This window comes from Liolophura sinensis, chromosome 1, assembly GCF_032854445.1.
Source record: "Liolophura sinensis isolate JHLJ2023 chromosome 1, CUHK_Ljap_v2, whole genome shotgun sequence".
Taxonomy (NCBI): Eukaryota; Metazoa; Mollusca; class Polyplacophora; order Chitonida; family Chitonidae; genus Liolophura; species Liolophura sinensis.
In genome coordinates, this window is record NC_088295.1 from 13,452,212 (window position 1) to 13,470,474 (window position 18,263).

At 38.1% G+C, this 18,263-nt stretch overlaps 1 protein-coding gene and 2 long non-coding RNA genes across 4 annotated transcripts in view; 1 reads left to right on the top strand and 2 right to left on the bottom strand.

Moving 5' to 3' along the window:
• The window catches only part of LOC135472141 (DNA excision repair protein ERCC-6-like), a 42,650-nt gene that overhangs the window by 17,923 nt on the left and 6,464 nt on the right, over positions 1–18,263 (bottom strand). The window lies entirely within an intron of this gene.
• Positions 1,090–2,634, top strand: LOC135461835 (uncharacterized). Of its 2 annotated transcripts, none has more exons than XR_010443401.1 (2): positions 1,090–1,108; positions 2,326–2,634. It is a non-coding gene; the product is annotated as an uncharacterized LOC135461835 (long non-coding RNA). The 2 variants fall into 2 exon arrangements; XR_010443400.1 differs by having other exon boundaries at positions 1,090–1,104.
• On the bottom strand, positions 13,349–15,367 carry LOC135461532 (uncharacterized). Its single transcript, XR_010443367.1, has 3 exons — positions 15,344–15,367; positions 14,913–14,975; positions 13,349–13,895 (listed from the first exon to the last, which is right to left on the bottom strand). It is a non-coding gene; the product is annotated as an uncharacterized LOC135461532 (long non-coding RNA).

Genomic DNA, 18,263 nt, shown 5'->3' on the forward strand with positions numbered 1-18,263 from the left:
TGTTTTTTTGTTTTTTTTTTGGGCACAGCCATGGTCTCAGTGAAATGCACAAATAATCAAATATTATGAAGTATCAAGGCCATATGTAGAGCCATTTAATGTCCACAAAACAGTTTGTCTCTGAAACTGTTGCACACCCAAACTAATCAAACTGTTATTAAAACTAGCTGACATACTGAGCAAAAATATCACAGTTTACCAATAAAAAGCTTTTGTTTTCATACCAATTTCTCTCATTAACACACTCCAAAACTCCCAAGCATGAATTTTAGTTGCATTTCATAAAATGTTATTTTTAATGTTTGGCATCACAACCTTCTAGTTTTTTCTACACATGGCCTTCGGTATTGCTTCAAACCAAAATCAAATAAGGTCACTTTCATATGTATATCATTGTTTCACTGTTTATCATATTGCCTCTCCATCAGTGCAACTTCGTCATGGTTCTTCTTATCAATCATAAAATTGAGTCAATTTGGTTAAATGTGTATATGTAGATCAAAGAAACTGTGTATTAGTAACCCATTTTGTTAACGTGTCTCTTTGCACTGATTTCCTCCTCACAATTTTATGTTCCTTGTTGCTACATGTACATGCACTGTGTAGCTGCAGGTGTTTCAGTTAATTAGTAACAATAGTTCTTGTTTACTGCCAATTCTCAAACCAAACCAGTTAATTTAAATAAAATCCTTTCAAAATATGTGGTTAACTGTGCATGTAGTTACATTTTTGTAACGGTAACACATTAAATATTATTCAAGGCACAACCATTTGCAGCATCAGCGGTCAATCTCATGCCCTCCCTTAGCATAATGTATGTAAATCATGTAGGCAACACTTTTACAAAATATATGTGTAATCAAGCTAACAAATACATAAATACACCAAAGCGATCTTTTGACTTAAGCTTATCATGTCTTTTCTGATGTATATATATATGCACTACATAATATTATTCCATTTGCCCAAAAAATTGTTGTACATAGTTATCTTACCTCCAACTTTATTATATTCCAGATTCATTCAAAGGCATCTTCAAGATCCTTGTCAACCATGATGCAAGCCAAGTGCTGACATTCACCTTTCGTAAAAACACAAGTACATGTGAGTGAGTTATGTAAATAAATTCTCCACCACCCGTACTTCCAAATGTCATTTTGTAATAAAAGTGTGACACAGTTGCTTTAATCTGTTACAGTTTAGCATTTAACCCATTATTGCAAGCCCTAGAGTATAAAGTGTAATGGTTGCCAATGCATTTACAGTATAGACAGTAAAACCACAGCAGCCATCAGTGTTATTGTTTGCAGATGCGAACAAAATTGGTGTCTTTAAATTGCACTTGCAGATGGTGCGTATATTTGGTCTGTGAAACAGTTTGTTCATCTGTGTGTCTGTTCAGTCAAAACTTTTCATCAATAATTGGCTTATATTTTGTGAACTAAGTTCCCTTTGTACTCTCACTGGTTTCCACCATAATGCTTTCTGCTGTTAAATACGTAAAATATTCCTCAGTCCATTGCAAAACACCAATCAAATAAGTAAATAAACTAGCAGCATCATAATACTCACCCATCTCGATCTCCTCTCAGCTACAATATACACAACACAATATCTGTACTGTAATACTGTACATTACTGTACAAAGTATATGTACACAGAGGTATAACAGAGTTCATGTATGGCCCTAGTCGGCTGCCTGTATTCAGAGCTATTCGCCTGTCACCAATGCAGTCGCAGTCAGTTCATGCCCTCTGCGGTCCTAGGTGGCAAGGTTTGGTAACAACTGGCAGATGGTTGTGGGTTTTGAGCCCAGTTTTCCTTCCACCATAATGCTGACCGCTGTCGTATAAGTGAAATATTCTTCAGTATGGCGTAAAACACCAAATAAATAAATTGTGGTTTTCCATGGGCACTCCCATTTCATTAACCATAATACTCATGAACATTATACGAGTCAACAAGTCTTCGGTACAGCATTAACAAACTATCAGATAAATAAATTAGAAGCATTCTGCCAAATTCAACAAAACATGCAATTTACTTGCAAATCCTAAAAGCCAAATTAAATTATGTACTGCACAACTGACTCTTCATCTCCTGGGTCAGTGCTCATGATTGCCTCATTAGCTTCAGTTAAGTGCATTCCTCTAGAGCTAGTTGTTTTTATGTAGTGCACACACTACCCACATTATGTGTTCTTATTTATTTTTGATACCTGTTCACATCAGCCCAATGCCAGATGGTTTTAGATATAAATGCTGTTCATGCAACAAATTCTGCTTGGTTATTATGCTTTAAAGCACCATCTATTCTTCTTTTCAGATCCTCTCCATTCCTCCCATGAGTACAACAGAAGACAACATTTTGGGGTGACTAGAGACAGATAAATCCATCATCTGCAATTAATCCTGCCATCTTTGATGAACACTTCACACTTCATTTTATATTTTCACCATTTGTGACGCAAACCTTGTTTCTGCACAGGTAGTCTAAATCACCTCTGTTGAGGCTTGTTGTCTCAATTGGTTTTAATCTTGGTGCATGCAATACAATCCATCAGTTTTCTTGTAAATCATCACTTCATTCGAATAAAGTTTGTCATTTTATTTAAAATAATAATCGAATATAATATTCAATTTTGTTGTCTTGAGTGAACAAATCATTACTCAGTTCTTCATCAGGTTGCATGGTCATTAACTTACTGGTATTCTTTTATATTATCAAATTAGAAATACAACAGTTAACTATTTCTGCCGTCTGTTTCTCCTGTACATCTTTGGAGCAACTTGGAGGTCTCTGAACTGTATCCAGATGTACAATACTTTTGAGTCTTTAGGCCTCATCAATTAATATTTCTGTTTTACGGGCAAAATCTTCTTTTTTTTCTAATGTTTTAAGGCAGTGCAAATATAAAACTCAAAAATCATCTAATTTGTGGCACATGTGGATTGTCCCAGTAATTGTTTAAGACATATTTATGTTATCCAAAAGCCTTCAAAACAGGAAAATCACAAAATAAAATGGTTAATTTTCAAGTTTATTTTTTGTTCCATCTTTCAACCTTTATTGTTGGCTCACCTGTAAAGCATAAATATAATTGCTGTATCCTTACATTCCAGGTACATGTACTAGTATACTTAATCAGGTACTCTTCATTTCTGTGGTCAACACATACCATTCAGTCATCATCCTTCATACATATGGCAAGCATCAATGGGGACAGTTGTGGGTGGTGCAACTACAACGTACCCACAGATGGATGCCTCAAGTTGTCTTGTAATAGCACACAGCTACATGAAGCATGGTTAGCAGCTTGACTCTAACTCACAGACAAACAAAGTGTAGGTTCAATCCCGGTGCTCGCAGGCAATCTCTGCTTTCCCAAACATCATAGGCACTTGGTATAGGTCACGGTATGCAGTATCTCAGGGTGCTGTTGGGCAGTCTTGCATTCATTCAATACCCTGTGCCTTGCATTCTAACATAATATAAACATGCCCAAGGCTGGTGGTTTACCCTGGACAGTTTCCTCGAACTACAAAACTCGATGCCTTTGCGTTAGTTTATTAGTCAACATGCAGGCATATGTACGGCATGTACTAAGCTCAGGTTTTGCTCACATGGGGAACACAACACAAAGACATGTTCCATAGCTCATGCTCTGTTAACATTTTAGCTACCCAAATTCTTGTAATTTTTGGGACATTTATTACAAGTGCTGAAAGCATAATATTAAATTTCTTTCTTGGCTTTTTGGAAAAGTAAAGATATGTTGTTCGTTAGATGGTATAGCCATGTGAGTGAGTGGCTTGGGGCTTAAAGTCATATTTAACAATTTTACAGTCATATGACGATGAGGGAATGCTTAGCGTGTAGGTAATGTGCCTCCTTGTTGCAGGACGGAATTCCACCGCTCTTTTATCTAGTGCTGCTTCACTGAGTCGCTTTACCGAAGGGAAGTAAGGCGCCCCGCCCGAGCCATCATACTGATACGGGTCAATCAGTAGTTGCACTATCCCCTTCATGCTAAAAGTTACAACTTCCTCTTTTAAGGAGACACTTGTTTAAGTTCATATCCTTTGTGCTTTGTAAGTGTATTAAGTACCGTAAATTACCAAATTCACGACCTCAGTACTTTACGTGTTGAGCTCAAGTTCAATAGGCAGGAAACTCTTTCATAATTTCAAATCCCAAACAAACAACTGTCACACTGTACATTTTTTTCTCATGTTACCTTTACATGTTAAATTACATGTATTATCAGGGCAAGCTTTCAAACCAGCCCCAACGGTTAACTGTTGTACCAAATGTAGGATACCCGTGGGGAGCATTCTCTCTGACCTGAGCTTGGTACTTGTAGAACAGCATTACATGACTATGTTTCCAGACAGTCCCTGGGTATCATTCTCTCAATATATTTATTAAAAAGCTTTTATTTTCTATTAATATATAAAAGAGTAAAATATAAAACATGTGTCCAGTACTGCTAAAACAAATTAACACAACTATAATTTTATGCTTATTATAAGTAGTATTAAATATAATGTGTGCATATAAACAATGGCATTGTTATTTATGTGACCAAGTGTAGTTTGCCATGTAATACTGTGCAATTGTGCAAGTCAGTTAGTGTAGAGCACTATGACGCTGTATACCAACTGTAAGTACACACTAATCGTTACATATGTTTATTGTGAAGCCATAGTCCCATTCAAAGTGTCCCACTGCACTACAGTCATGCTTACAATGGCTTTAGTCTGTGCCATCCTTACTAACAATATTCACAGGATACAAGAAGTAGTGTATTGTTCCATTTTATAGAAACTGTTTATCCCAAACAACTGGACCAAGTTGATGGAGCCATTGAGCTTGAGTGGAATGTTGAGAAGATGCTGAAGCAGTCTGCCGTGTTTTCTCATCAAAACACAGCTCTCCTCTCTATGGAGAATCATCTGCTGCCATCACATGCCATTTTACACACCGTCTACTCAATATTCTCTCTGTATAATGCACACACTACACCAGACCTTTCAAATCCCACCAGTTCTCTGTACAATCAACACACTTCACATATTAAACCCACCTTCCGTAGCTCATCCAAATATTCGCACAATGCACACTCTTTAGCCCACCCAGGTCACTACACACCTACTTCCATATCCCATTCAACAGTGTACAGACACTACAACCCACTGCCCATAACCCACCCTGGTCCCTCTATACACACTCCAACCCACCTTTCACAGCCCACCCAGGTCTGTATAATAAACACACTACAACTGCCATTCCACAGCCCACCCCAGGTCTGTATAATAAACACACTACAACTTCCCCTCACAGCCCACCCAGGTCTGTGTAACAAACACACTACAACTGCCCTTCCACAGCCCACTCAGGTCGGTATAATAAACACACTACAACCCACCTTCCACAGCCCACCCAGGTCTGTATGATAAACACTGTACAACCCACCTTTCATAATCCCACCCAGGTCTGTTTAATAAACACTCGACAACTGCCCTTCCACAGCCCACCCAGGTCTCAGTACAATAAACACACTACAACCCACCTTCCACAGCCCACTGAGGTCGTGTAATAAACACACTACAACCCACCTTCCACAGCCCACCCAGGTCTGTATGATAAAACACTGTACAACCCACCTTTCATATCCCACCCAGGTCTGTTAATAAACACTCGACAACTGCCCTTCCACAGCCCATCCAGGTCTCAGTACAATAAACACACTACAACCCACCTTTCATAGCCCACCCATGGTCTGTATAATAAACACTCAACAACCTACCTCCCACAGTCCATCTGGGTCTGTACCATAAACACACTACAACCCACCTTCCACAGCCCACCCAGGTCCATACAGTAAACACACTACAACCCACCTTTCATATCCCACCCAGGACTGTGTAACAAACACTCAACAACCTACCTTCCACAGTCCATCTGGGTCTGTACCATAAACACACTACAACCCACCTTCCACAGCCCACCCAGGTCTGTATAATAAACACTCAACAACCCACCTTTCATATCCCACCCAGGTCTGTGTAATAAACACTCAACAACCTACCTTCCACAGTCCATCTGGGTCTGTACCATAAACACACTACAACCCACCTTTCATATCCCACCCAGGTCTGTATAATAAACACTCAACAACCACCTTCCACAGCTCACCCAGTTCTGTACCATAAACACTCAACAACCTACCTTCCACAGCCCACCCAGTTCTGTATAATAAACACACTACAACCCACCTTTCATATCCCACCCAGGTCTGTGTAATAAACACTCAACAACCTACCTTCCACAGTCCATCTGGGTCTGTACCATAAACACACTACAACCCACCTTCCACAGCCCACCCAGGTCCATACAGTAAACACACTACAACCCACCTTTCATATCCCACCCAGGACTGTGTAACAAACACTCAACAACCTACCTTCCACAGTCCATCTGGGTCTATACCATAAACACACTACAACCCACCTTCCACAGCCCACCCAGGTCCATACAGTAAACACACTACAACCCACCTTTCATATCCCACCCAGGACTGTGTAACAAACACTCAACAACCTACCTTCCACAGTCCATCTGGGTCTGTACCATAAACACACTACAACCCACCTTCACAGCCCACCCAGGTCTGTATAATAAACACTCAACAACCCACCTTTCATATCCCACCCAGTCTGTGTAATAAACACTCAACAACCTACCTTCCACAGTCCATCTGGGTCTGTACCATAAACACACTACAACCCACCTTTCATATCCCACCCAGGTCTGTATAATAAACACTCAACAACCTACCTTCCACAGCCCACCCAGTTCTGTATAATAAACACACTACAACCCACCTTTCATATCCCACCCAGGTCTGTGTAATAAACACTCAACAACCTACCTTCCACAGTCCATCTGGGTCTGTACCATAAACACACTACAACCCACCTTCCACAGCCCACCCCAGGTCCATACAGTAAACACACTACAACCCACCTTTCATATCCCACCCAGGACTGTGTAACTAACACTCAACAACCTACCTTCCACAGTCCATCTGGGTCTGTACCATAAACACACTACAACCCACCTTCCACAGCCCACCCAGGTCTGTATAATAAACACTCAACAACCCACCTTTCCTATCCCACCCAGGCCTGTTTAATAAACACTCGACAACTGCCCTTCCACAGTCCATCTGGGTCTGTACCATAAACACACTACAACCCACCTTCCACAGCCCACCCAGGTCCATACAGTAAACACACTACAACCCACCTTTCATATCCCACCCAGGACTGTGTAACAAACACTCAACAACCCACCTTCCACAGCCCACCCAGTTCTGTACCATAAACACTCAACAACCTACCTTCCACAGTCCATCTGGGTCTGTACCATAAACACACTACAACCCACCTTCCATATCCCACCCAGGTCTGTATAATAAACACTCAACAACCCACCTTCCACAGCCCACCCAGTTCTGTACCATAAACACTCAACAACCTACCTTCCATAGCCCACCCAGTTCTGTATAATAAACACACTACAACCCACCTTTCATAGTCCACCCAGGTCTGTATAATAAACACTCAACAACCTACCTTCCACAGTCCATCTGGGTCTGTACCATAAACACACTACAACCCACCTTCCACAGCCCACCCAGGTCCATACAGTAAACACACTACAACCCACCTTTCATATCCCACCCAGGACTGTATAATAAACACAGTACATCCCACCTTTCATATCCCACCCAGGTCTGTGTAATAAACACTCAACAACCTACCTTCCACAGTCCATCTGGGTCTATACCATAAACATTATACAACCCACCTTCCACAGCCCACCCAGGTCCATACAGTAAACACTCTACAACCCACCTTCCACAGCCCACCCAGGTCTGTATAATAAACACAGTACATCCCACCTTTCATATCCCACCCAGGTCTGTGTAATAAACACTCAACAACCTACCTTCCACAGTCCATCTGGGTCTATATCATAAACATTATACAACCCACCTTCCACAGCCCACCCAGGTCTGTATAATAAACATAGTCTGTACAATGCTGAAGATGGAGTGGCGTATTATTTCAGCACACATGGAAATCATGTACGACAGCTGCCATCCTACACCATTGGCATGAAGCAAAACTATGACTTCTCCATCGATGAACAGAAGTGTGAGAAGCGCTGTACCAAGGTGTCTTGGGTAGGCTGGTCCCACTTGTTCCTGTGGTTTAGTCCTATGGTCATGATCTCTTTCATGAATTTTCTCACAAATTAGGAAACAATTACAGGTCATCTCACATAACCACATTGCAAGGGGTAATACTGAGAAAAGTGAACAGTTCAACTCCTTTCTCCAATGCATAAAATACATACGAGCTCACCTCAGCAGTCTCATTTCTGTTTCTTTCTGCAACTCATGATTTATATCTGGAATGAAAGGAAGACAAATATTTTTAGTTGTAGAGTCAACGTAGCCCTCAACTAGTGCGGACAGTATATAGGTTCAAATTGTCTTATCCCACAATATCACAATCCACAAATGATCATGCATGCTCAGTGACTCCTGTCTGTGCGTATAAACTGTGTACAGTGGATAGCAACAGAGATATATGCTCAGTGACTCCCTGTCTGTGCTTACCTATTTCTTTGAATCACGAAAACTTACACTTATATCTACAATTTTTGTGCACTGACCTACAAGAACGATATTGACAGCCATGATTCCCTGGCATTTTTCTGTTTTGTGGACTGTAAACAAATATTTCTATAACCATCCAAGTATGGTTACAGTTTCTCAGACAAACACCAAACTAGAGAAGCTCACTGTCTCTCTAGCAACTTTACCACATTTGTGGAGTGTCAAAGCTGTCCACACCTGTATTATTACTAGGAGCTGTTACACTAGCCCATACCTATACCTCGACCGAATATTTAAACCATTCACACAGTCAGTGACTGTTGTCATGTACAGCTAATCATAGACTTGCGGTGGCTTGTCGTTTGTTGTTGAATCAATGACAAATTCTTATTGCACTATCTAATGAGAGAATGATATCTGTGTATGATGATGTCATTCTCTTTTATTTTGGTTTAGACAGTATTTGATTGTATCACCTCACTTAAACATCATGCGTTTTACGAACTGTTCAATCACGCGAGCAGTCGGTGTTCCCTGAATGCCTTATTAAACTTGTCTGTAACTTATGCGGCTCGCAACTGAGTCGTATCCCAGACTGCAGCTGAGTTATACAGGTGAAAAAGGTTTTGTTTTAGCTTTTGTACACTTTTATGCTGTGTACAAATGTAGACGCAAAAACCTTCATATCCAATATCTTCATATTGTTTGATAAATGTTTAATAAAGGAACATGTTTGTGTCATCATGTAGGCTATACTGGATTTATGCAGATTACTTAGAATCTATTTGCTTACATCTCACGGTGCATATTACTGTGGATTATTCATTGTGCAAGACCCACACTAGCTGTGACATAGGCCTACTTGATATACACTATATTATTCTGTTGTACTTTTATCAGCATACTGAGACTGACTATATTGTAAGACTGCAGCTCTCAGTGAAATAGGACAAGAATGTTTATAAAATTTATCATGGACTTTGTATTCCTTGTTTACATATTTATTTCAGAGCTTTTTGTACAACGTGGTTAGATTAATGTTATTGATGTGTAATAAACATGCAATTACTAACTGCTCTGTGTTTTGAATGTCTGGTTTTGTTTAATATGTCATAGCAATGGATATTATAAACGAAAACACGGCGCACTGAATATCGGGGCCTCCTTGGCTCAGTTGGATAGCGCGCTAGCGCAGCGTAATGACCCAGGAGCCTCTTAAGCTGTTCAAGCACAGCTCATGCTGGCTTTCTCTCCGGACGTACATGGGATGTCTCCCAACAACCTGCGGATGGTCGTGGTTTCCCCCTGGCTTTGCCCGGTTTCCTCCCATCATAATGCTGGCCACCGTCGTATAAGTTAAATATTCTTGAGTACGGCCTAAAACACCAATCAAATAAATAAATAAATAAATGATTGAATATCTGATAAACATTGTTTGATGTTAATTTAGGGGTCTCATGGCAGGACATGCTGTAGTAAGCCGCTTTATTGACTGATTGCTATTTAGCGTCATATTTAAGCAGTTTTGCCACGTTACAAACGTTGCTTGGTGGTCTTTTTCCTTCGCGAACATCCAGAAAGGAGAATCAACATTTTACCCGTCTGAAGATGACAGTGAATGCAGTTTAGTTTGAATAGTGAATATATATATATATATATATATATATTATATATATATATATATATATATATATATATATATATATTATAATATATATATATATATATGCCTAAAACGTTAGAGTATGTAACATTGATCTGCGCATTTCAAAACAAGAGGTACCAAATATAGATACTGATTCTTTACACGTTAAAGTCGTAAATATTTGCGTCAAATTGCATATATAATATCTGTCATCAATTATTTTCTGAGGAAAACACCACGTACAACGTTCATATGTTATAGCACTTCGTTGGCAAATTTAGTTATTTATCTAAAAAATTGTGAAGTACGACGTTAAACCGCAAGCATAGATACATACATAGCTATTTATCTCTTTGGAAGTTTACATTGTACTCAAGAATATTTCACTTATACCACAGGGGCCAGGATTATGATGAGAGCCCGGGAGAAACCTACGACAGTCCTCAGGGTGGTCCCAGGTCTTCCGAATTAAAGTTGGAGAGAAAGACACCATAAGCTAGACTCGAACTCACAGCTATCAACACTGGTGAGAGGGTTCTTGGATAATAATGCTGCAATAGCTAACTTTGGAGATCTCAAGGGCATTCCGAGAGATGAGCTAGCGGTCCTCAGTGGTACTAAGCCACGTGCTGCTCTATATGGATTGTTTATCCAATTAATATATTGCATATGCCGTGTATTTCTTTAATTTCACCGGTATGTCGAATTTCAAATATAACAGGCTAACAATGACCCAACCCTAACCCATATATACGCACTGCGAACTGAGTTATAAGCTGCCACTGCTGACTCGTGCTAGTGCTGCTGAATTTATACTTTATGTAAGTAATGTGGACACAGTATGTCACACCTTTTCTTAATTTGAATAAAACATCGCATTTCAATAGGAAAAAAGGTAGCATTCACCTAACCCTAGCCTAACCCTAGCCTAACCCTGGACAGAGACACCTGCTATTTGAGTGATGAACTGGCACTTCGGGCTCCTCAGCCACTTGTTACCGAGTCCATTCTTCATATACGTAGGCAGAATAAGTTGTGTATTTTCTTGATTTTATATGAATATAGTTTTGGAAACAGGAAAAGGTAGATTTACCTAACCTAGACATATGCGCACTGCTATCTGAGTGAAAACCAGTGTATAAATATCAGCCCTACCTCACATTATAAGCAGGGCTCAAATTAAACAAATTCTGTATCACACGTACTTTCATCCATTTTCTTGCTGTAGATAACATACTATATATTCCTTTGGAAGGTCTGCAGCAACCTGCGAATGGTCGTGGTTTCGACTGGGATATGCCCCGTGTCCTCCCACCATAACACTTGCCGCCGCCCTACAAGCGAAATATTCTTGAGTGCGGCGTAAAACACAATTCAAATAAATAAATATATAATCAGGCACAGTGTCAGAGAAATAGCGCATATTGACAAATAAATTTCGATTTGGTTATGTCTTGGTTTGAAGTGAATTTGGACTCGCAACATCACCACTTCACAGAACCGTTAAGGACGAAGGAACATTAACATGAAGAATATATCAGGTAAAAGACCATTAAACACTGTAAATAAACATATGGTTGGCGTTATACTGTGTGACGGATACCCTCTGGGGTCGCTACATCCAACTTTAAAACTTGATGTTTAAAAACCCATAAAATGGTTGGAAAAATTTTTTAAAAAATCCATGGCCCTATTTTGCTGGACAGCGTTTCTTGTAAATGATTTCAGCCTTTACTTTGACATGAAAACATTTCTTCATTGAAAACACGAATATAAGCCAACAGAGTGAGCGCAGAAAATTGTATGAAACTTGACGTACTTCTTCTTGATATTCTTTATTTGTTTCGATTTCACACGGTCAAAGGTTGCATAAAACTTAGAGAGAAAAGCCTGGTTTATGGTATGCACAAATAATGGGATATAGTTCTCTTTTGCCAGATTAAAACTTTGAATTCGAAACTTTTAACAGTATTAGTTAGTAATTAATGATACAGTAATTATTTATTACACTGGAATGGCGTTGTTACACATCGGATGTACATGATGTAAATTTTAAAAGTTTGTGATTCAGGTGGCAGATTTTCTGCTAAACAGTTTCTTCACTGGGGTGACCGGCCTCTGAACACCAAATAATGGAGAAATAGTGAATACATCAGCCTTACAATTCTTTTAAATTATTTCCTAGTTTTATTTTTACAGCTTGTTACAACCACACTGAAATACAGTTAGTTTTAATGACTACTTATGCCTAAGTATATGTATGGCGTAACATTAAACACCGAAAACACAGGGAGTGGTAGGCCTTATTCAAACAGCTTCCTTTGTCTTGTTTCCATTGGTCCCATTTCCATTGACCAAGTTGAAATATTGTGAAGGCATTGAACTACAGATAAAATGACATGCATTTAATATGCTAAGTTTCAGTATATATTTGGCTGAAGTATAGACCACACATAACACCAAACAGGATACAGTAGTCACTGGGAAGAAGTGCCTGAATGAGCACAATCCTCACAAATATACATATTGTGAGGTATGATATACATATGCAGTTTATATGTATTTATTTGGTGTAGGAAAATGAGCAGAGCCTGAGCCTGGAGAAACCAACTGGCCTCTGCAAGTTGCTGGAAGATCTTCCCACATATGGTCGGACAGGAAGCCAGCATGAGCTAAACTTGAACTCACACCGACCTCATTGGTGTGAAGCTCCTGGGTCATTGTGCCGCTAACCATCTCGGCCACGGAGGCCTTATCAGTTTACCTTATCTGTTCTGACACCATTGTGAAAGGGATGAAAGGATACTGTTGTCAACTGAGCATGCACACTCATGAAGAAATAAATTAATTTGATCACAACACAAATAAACTTTGAACCCTTTATTTATACTTATTTAACCAAAAAATATTACAAATGAACATGGACAAAGACATATTATTTGAACATTTACACCGATAAGGCAGTTAAAGTACTTTGGAAATTCATGGTATATAACCTTAAATTTGGACCATCACAAAAATTGTACCTTGTGTCTTATTCTGAGAGTTCTATTAATGTTATAAAGGTGTTTTGGGGTTTGTTTGGAAAGTAGGACGATATCCTAAGGAATAGGTAAGTTATCGCACCAAAAGTATATCTGACAACATTTATTTGCCTCTAAAAATGAACTTTTGGGGTAAAATTTTAAGTCATTCACCTATATGTAATATATATTACACAATTTAAATATTATCACTTTCTACCTTCACTTTAACAAGTGGGCAAGAACTTTGCAATTTCTGCATTGATGTACTCATACTATCAGCAAGAATAATATGTAATGAGCTGATTATTACAAATATGTTATTAATGTTTACTCTTCTCCATATTTGGACGTTCCCGAGTATAGTCATTCGAGCATTACTGCACACAGTACATTTAGGTCTGTGAAAGGTGTAGGATGCATTTCTGTAGGAGGTCCTGGATTGATGGCTTGCATTTTGCTTGAAGTTCAATGAGATGAAGACAACGATGACAGTGCAAACTGTTCCACCATATCAGAAAATGGAGTTGTCAATCTGCCAATAAATATCACAGATGTTAATGAGAAAATATATATTTGGCAGAGCTGCATGAAGAAAACATTTTTCATCAGGCAAATCAAACACTAGAAGGAAAATGATACACCCATATATGTTTCATACACACTGAATGCAAATCCTTGTTTACGCAAACCAGAATGCCAGTTTGAAGACATGCTGTGCACTTGGTGTTGAAAGTGTCCACATCATGTCTACTGACAGCAGGTAATGCCTCTCACTGAATTAATACCCATAATCAGGAGAAATTAAGAAAACATGACTGCTTTGGTTCACAAAAAGTATACTTTTTGGTAACATTTATGGCATTTACAACTGGAATGTGGTATTCCTCTTAAAGTAAGAGAAGGTTGTGGTTTCCATCAGCAAACTGGGTAATGTGACTTGGTGGCCATGTTGAATTTAGTGCAAAACCTTTAATAGCATGCTAGTCTATATAAGTCACTAAAATTTGGAAATTGTGAAATCCTTTTTATGTTTTTTGCAGCCAGTTATTAGAAAACATTACATAAAAACTATGCTATCTGATGAACTTTGAGATGCTGATTGCAAGTCACCAGAAGTTAGCAATTTTATTTTACTACAAGTGGAAAAAATGCAATGAAAAATAATTGAAAATGGATCTTTTGAAACTAAGCAAACAGCAAACAAAGGGTTTATACACCGGTAGCTGACACAGACTGGAGCAAAGAAAGTATAATAAACCTTCAAATTTGTTTGTAAACTACAATTGTAAGTATTGTAGATCGAAGAAAAACAAAAGAAGAATACAATGTGAGAATAGGAAAAAAAAAGAGAAACTTGTCCCCTAAATAAATAAAGATTTCAATACAATTGCTCATCAAAGTAATTAGTGTGCATGAAATGTGGAACACTGAAGTATTTACATTATCTACACTCACAGAGCTTTGTTGAGTAAGCTTGGATGGGTGAGGTATATGTACGATAAATGTACCCTTTAGGGGTAAATTATATGAATGGAATTAATAAACAAACCTGTTAGGACAGTGGCCAAATATGATGAAATTCATGAATATTTGTTATTCAACCAGACAGCTACTACAAAAAAAAAGCAAAAAAAACGAAAAATGAATGTAAAAATGAACATGCTTTGTTATTATTTGTGTATTCTGTAGCTTTTATTATGTAACTTTCTTTTTTAACCTTGTGTATTTATTTCTTTACTAACTTAACTGTTGTTTAATGACATACTAATGTGATGGCAGTAACTTTTATGGGTGGAGGAAGCTGGAGAAAACCCATATGTTGTCAAATGCTTACTGTTACCAATGTGCCCCAAGCTGTGAGCGAGGGAAAAACCTTTTTAAAAAAGCAAGTTGTCGTGACGTTAAAGACTATTTATAACATTACCATTATTTATTTATATAACTGGAGGCTTTATACAGTATTCAAAAATATTTGACTACATGATGATAGCCAGTATTAAACCGAGCAAAGCTTGGGAAAACTCACGACCATCTTCAGCTTGCTGGCAGACCTTCAAGGATACGAATATAACATTAAGAATAAAGTTAACAGAATCAATGATATGCATGAAGTTGAAAAGTAAAGCACCCTTCAAGGTCATAATTATGGCAAATTAAGATTAATACGACACACGAAATATGCAACAATTATTCATGGAGTAAGCTGGATTTCAAACTTGATGTGAGGTTACACAAAATGAACACATGCACACAAAATTTTATGAGAATGACACAATGAGACCTGTGTGACAGATAGGTGGACAGAGTACGGGTGAGCAGACAGAATGACAAATCAAAATTAATGTCTGTTTGCTGATTTTGACGAATGTGATTAATCGCAAACAAGGCAGTCAGTGAACACCTGTAGCTCTCCTGACTGAGAAGTTCATAAAACTGTATAATGTTCAGCGAGATATGTTCAAATCCTGTCCTCTAAACCAAAATACAGCAGAATGACACAGACACATACACATGTCATTCATACATTAGATAGTACTAAGATGTCGGAATTAAATTAAAAAAAAAGGCCAAAATTATTATGTACTGTCAGAAATATGACTGTTTATTATATACATAGCAGATATAGGTTTCAGAGCAGCTTTGTGGTCAGGTCATCAAACTACATAAAGTAGAATACAGAAAATATTTAAATTCAGAAAATATTGATTCTGTGACAAATTCAGTGATCAGCGCATTTCCACAGTTTTCAAGATAAACAACTAATTTCTGCACCCTTCATTTGTTCGAACATGCTCTATCTGCATTTTAAATTTCAGCTTAATCGCATTAAACCTTGTCAAGAAAATGACACATAAACACTTCTGTCAATCGTAATATGGCAGAAACAGTACATTAATTGAATGGTGTCTATGCATTGATAGAAAGCACATATTCTTCGTAACCATCAATGCACTGTACATACCACTACATAATATGTACATATAAATGTGTCAAATGTAGTCAATCAACCTGTGGGCAATGTTTAAAGGCATGTATGTCCTCTTCTTTTCCACACAGCTCAAGGATTTCAGCATACTTACAGAACATACATAGCCCTTATTATACAGTCATTTTCAGCTTACAACTATAGCAGTTTTCTGTCTAGTGTCCAGCAAATACTGGGATAATTGCGATTTTTCACAGCTTAATCACAATTTAGGTCAAAAGTATACACATCAAGAAAAAAAATAAGACCGGTTCGAGATAAGAACATCAAACTATGTTGGGTGGCATACTTACAATATTTCTACATTCATTCTAGACACAAACAGATTGTACATGCATTATGTAACATGTCTTGTAAATGTGCCAAAAAATCGTAAATCGACCTTTTATCAAATTTTGAAGCCCTGTATATCCTGCCTTAAGACAACTCAAACATTTTCAGCATACATACAGTACATATATAGTCCCTTTCACTCAGCAATCTTGAACTCTACAGGTGTATCAGTTTTCTGTCACAAGACCTACAAATATGGGGAAATTGCAAATTTCTGATCACAATTTGCAACATAACTACAATCTTACAGGGAAAAAATAAGAACAAATTCGTGATCTGGACATCAAATTATGTCAGATAGCATATTTAGAATCTTGAAATTCCAAAAAACACCACACACACAAAAGAACGTGATATCACTTCCTCTGTATCATGTAAAACCTAATTTGCATAAACATTTGCATTCTTTCTTCCAAACAGTCTCCAGGGAACGCTTGTTACGTGTGCTAAATTTCAAGACAATCAGCCAGGGTTCTGGAGAAAATGACTCTCAAACATTTTCATGTCAAATGTATATGGCCGCCACATCACATGACTTGAGGACACCCAAATCTTTACTCGAAAGAGCACATCTCCAAGTCTGTCACCTATCTAAGTTTCACGCATTTCTGTCAAGCCTCTTTCGCTTAGAAGTTTTTCAATTTTGAGAATGAAAAAACTGCAAATTTTTTGGCATGTACTACTTTCGGGTTGTTGACGTCACTTCCGGTATGTAAAATTTGTCTGCCTGCCTTGGATGATTGCATCTCTAAGCTTCACTGGTTAAGGAGGTATACCCACTTCTGGTTTTGATAATGTCACAAAAATTGCATTTTCGGAATCAGCGTCAAAAACTGCATATGACAGGACTATTTGCAGAACATCACCTGAACAAGTGTAGACATTATTAGCAAAAAACGAAATTTGGGGTTACAAGACAATTTAACCCAATAGCAAGCTTGTACAATTTTCAACCAAGAAAGTTCTCATTCTCAAACTTAACAAGCCTAGGCTTTGTACACATTCAGTTGAAATTTCTGCTCAGTCACATCAGCCGTTCTGGAGAAGAAAATTTTTTCAGGTTTTCATCAAAATCCAAGATGGCCGCCAAGTCACGTGACAAAATCTACCTAAAAGTTAGGATGCACAACTTCAAGTCCTACAGTCCCCACAATATGCCTGAAATATTGCCAATGCAGCTTTATGCCATAATCATTCATTCGTTCAAGTCCTACAGACAAACATGTTAAATTTCATAACTTCAGAATAACCATTTTCACCAGAAAAGCGGCACAATTTTGGTGAGAATAATAATAAAGACAAATAATCTTAACGAACACAAGAGGGAATCAACCCGGAAAGAAATGCAGAGCAGTGACTTCTTATGTTATAGATTTGTAAATCGTTGTGGTTGTAAAAGATGCCACTGTGGACTGTGGTATTTGTATACACATGGTGAACTGCATTTGCAATCCTTGTACTGTTTGTGGCAATTGCAATCCTGTGATTGGTCAAGTCCATGTTACAGGCACTACATTCAGATTGGTTTTTTTTATTAATTTTTCAGTGGGAATATATGAAAAGAGCCAATGATATTAAGAG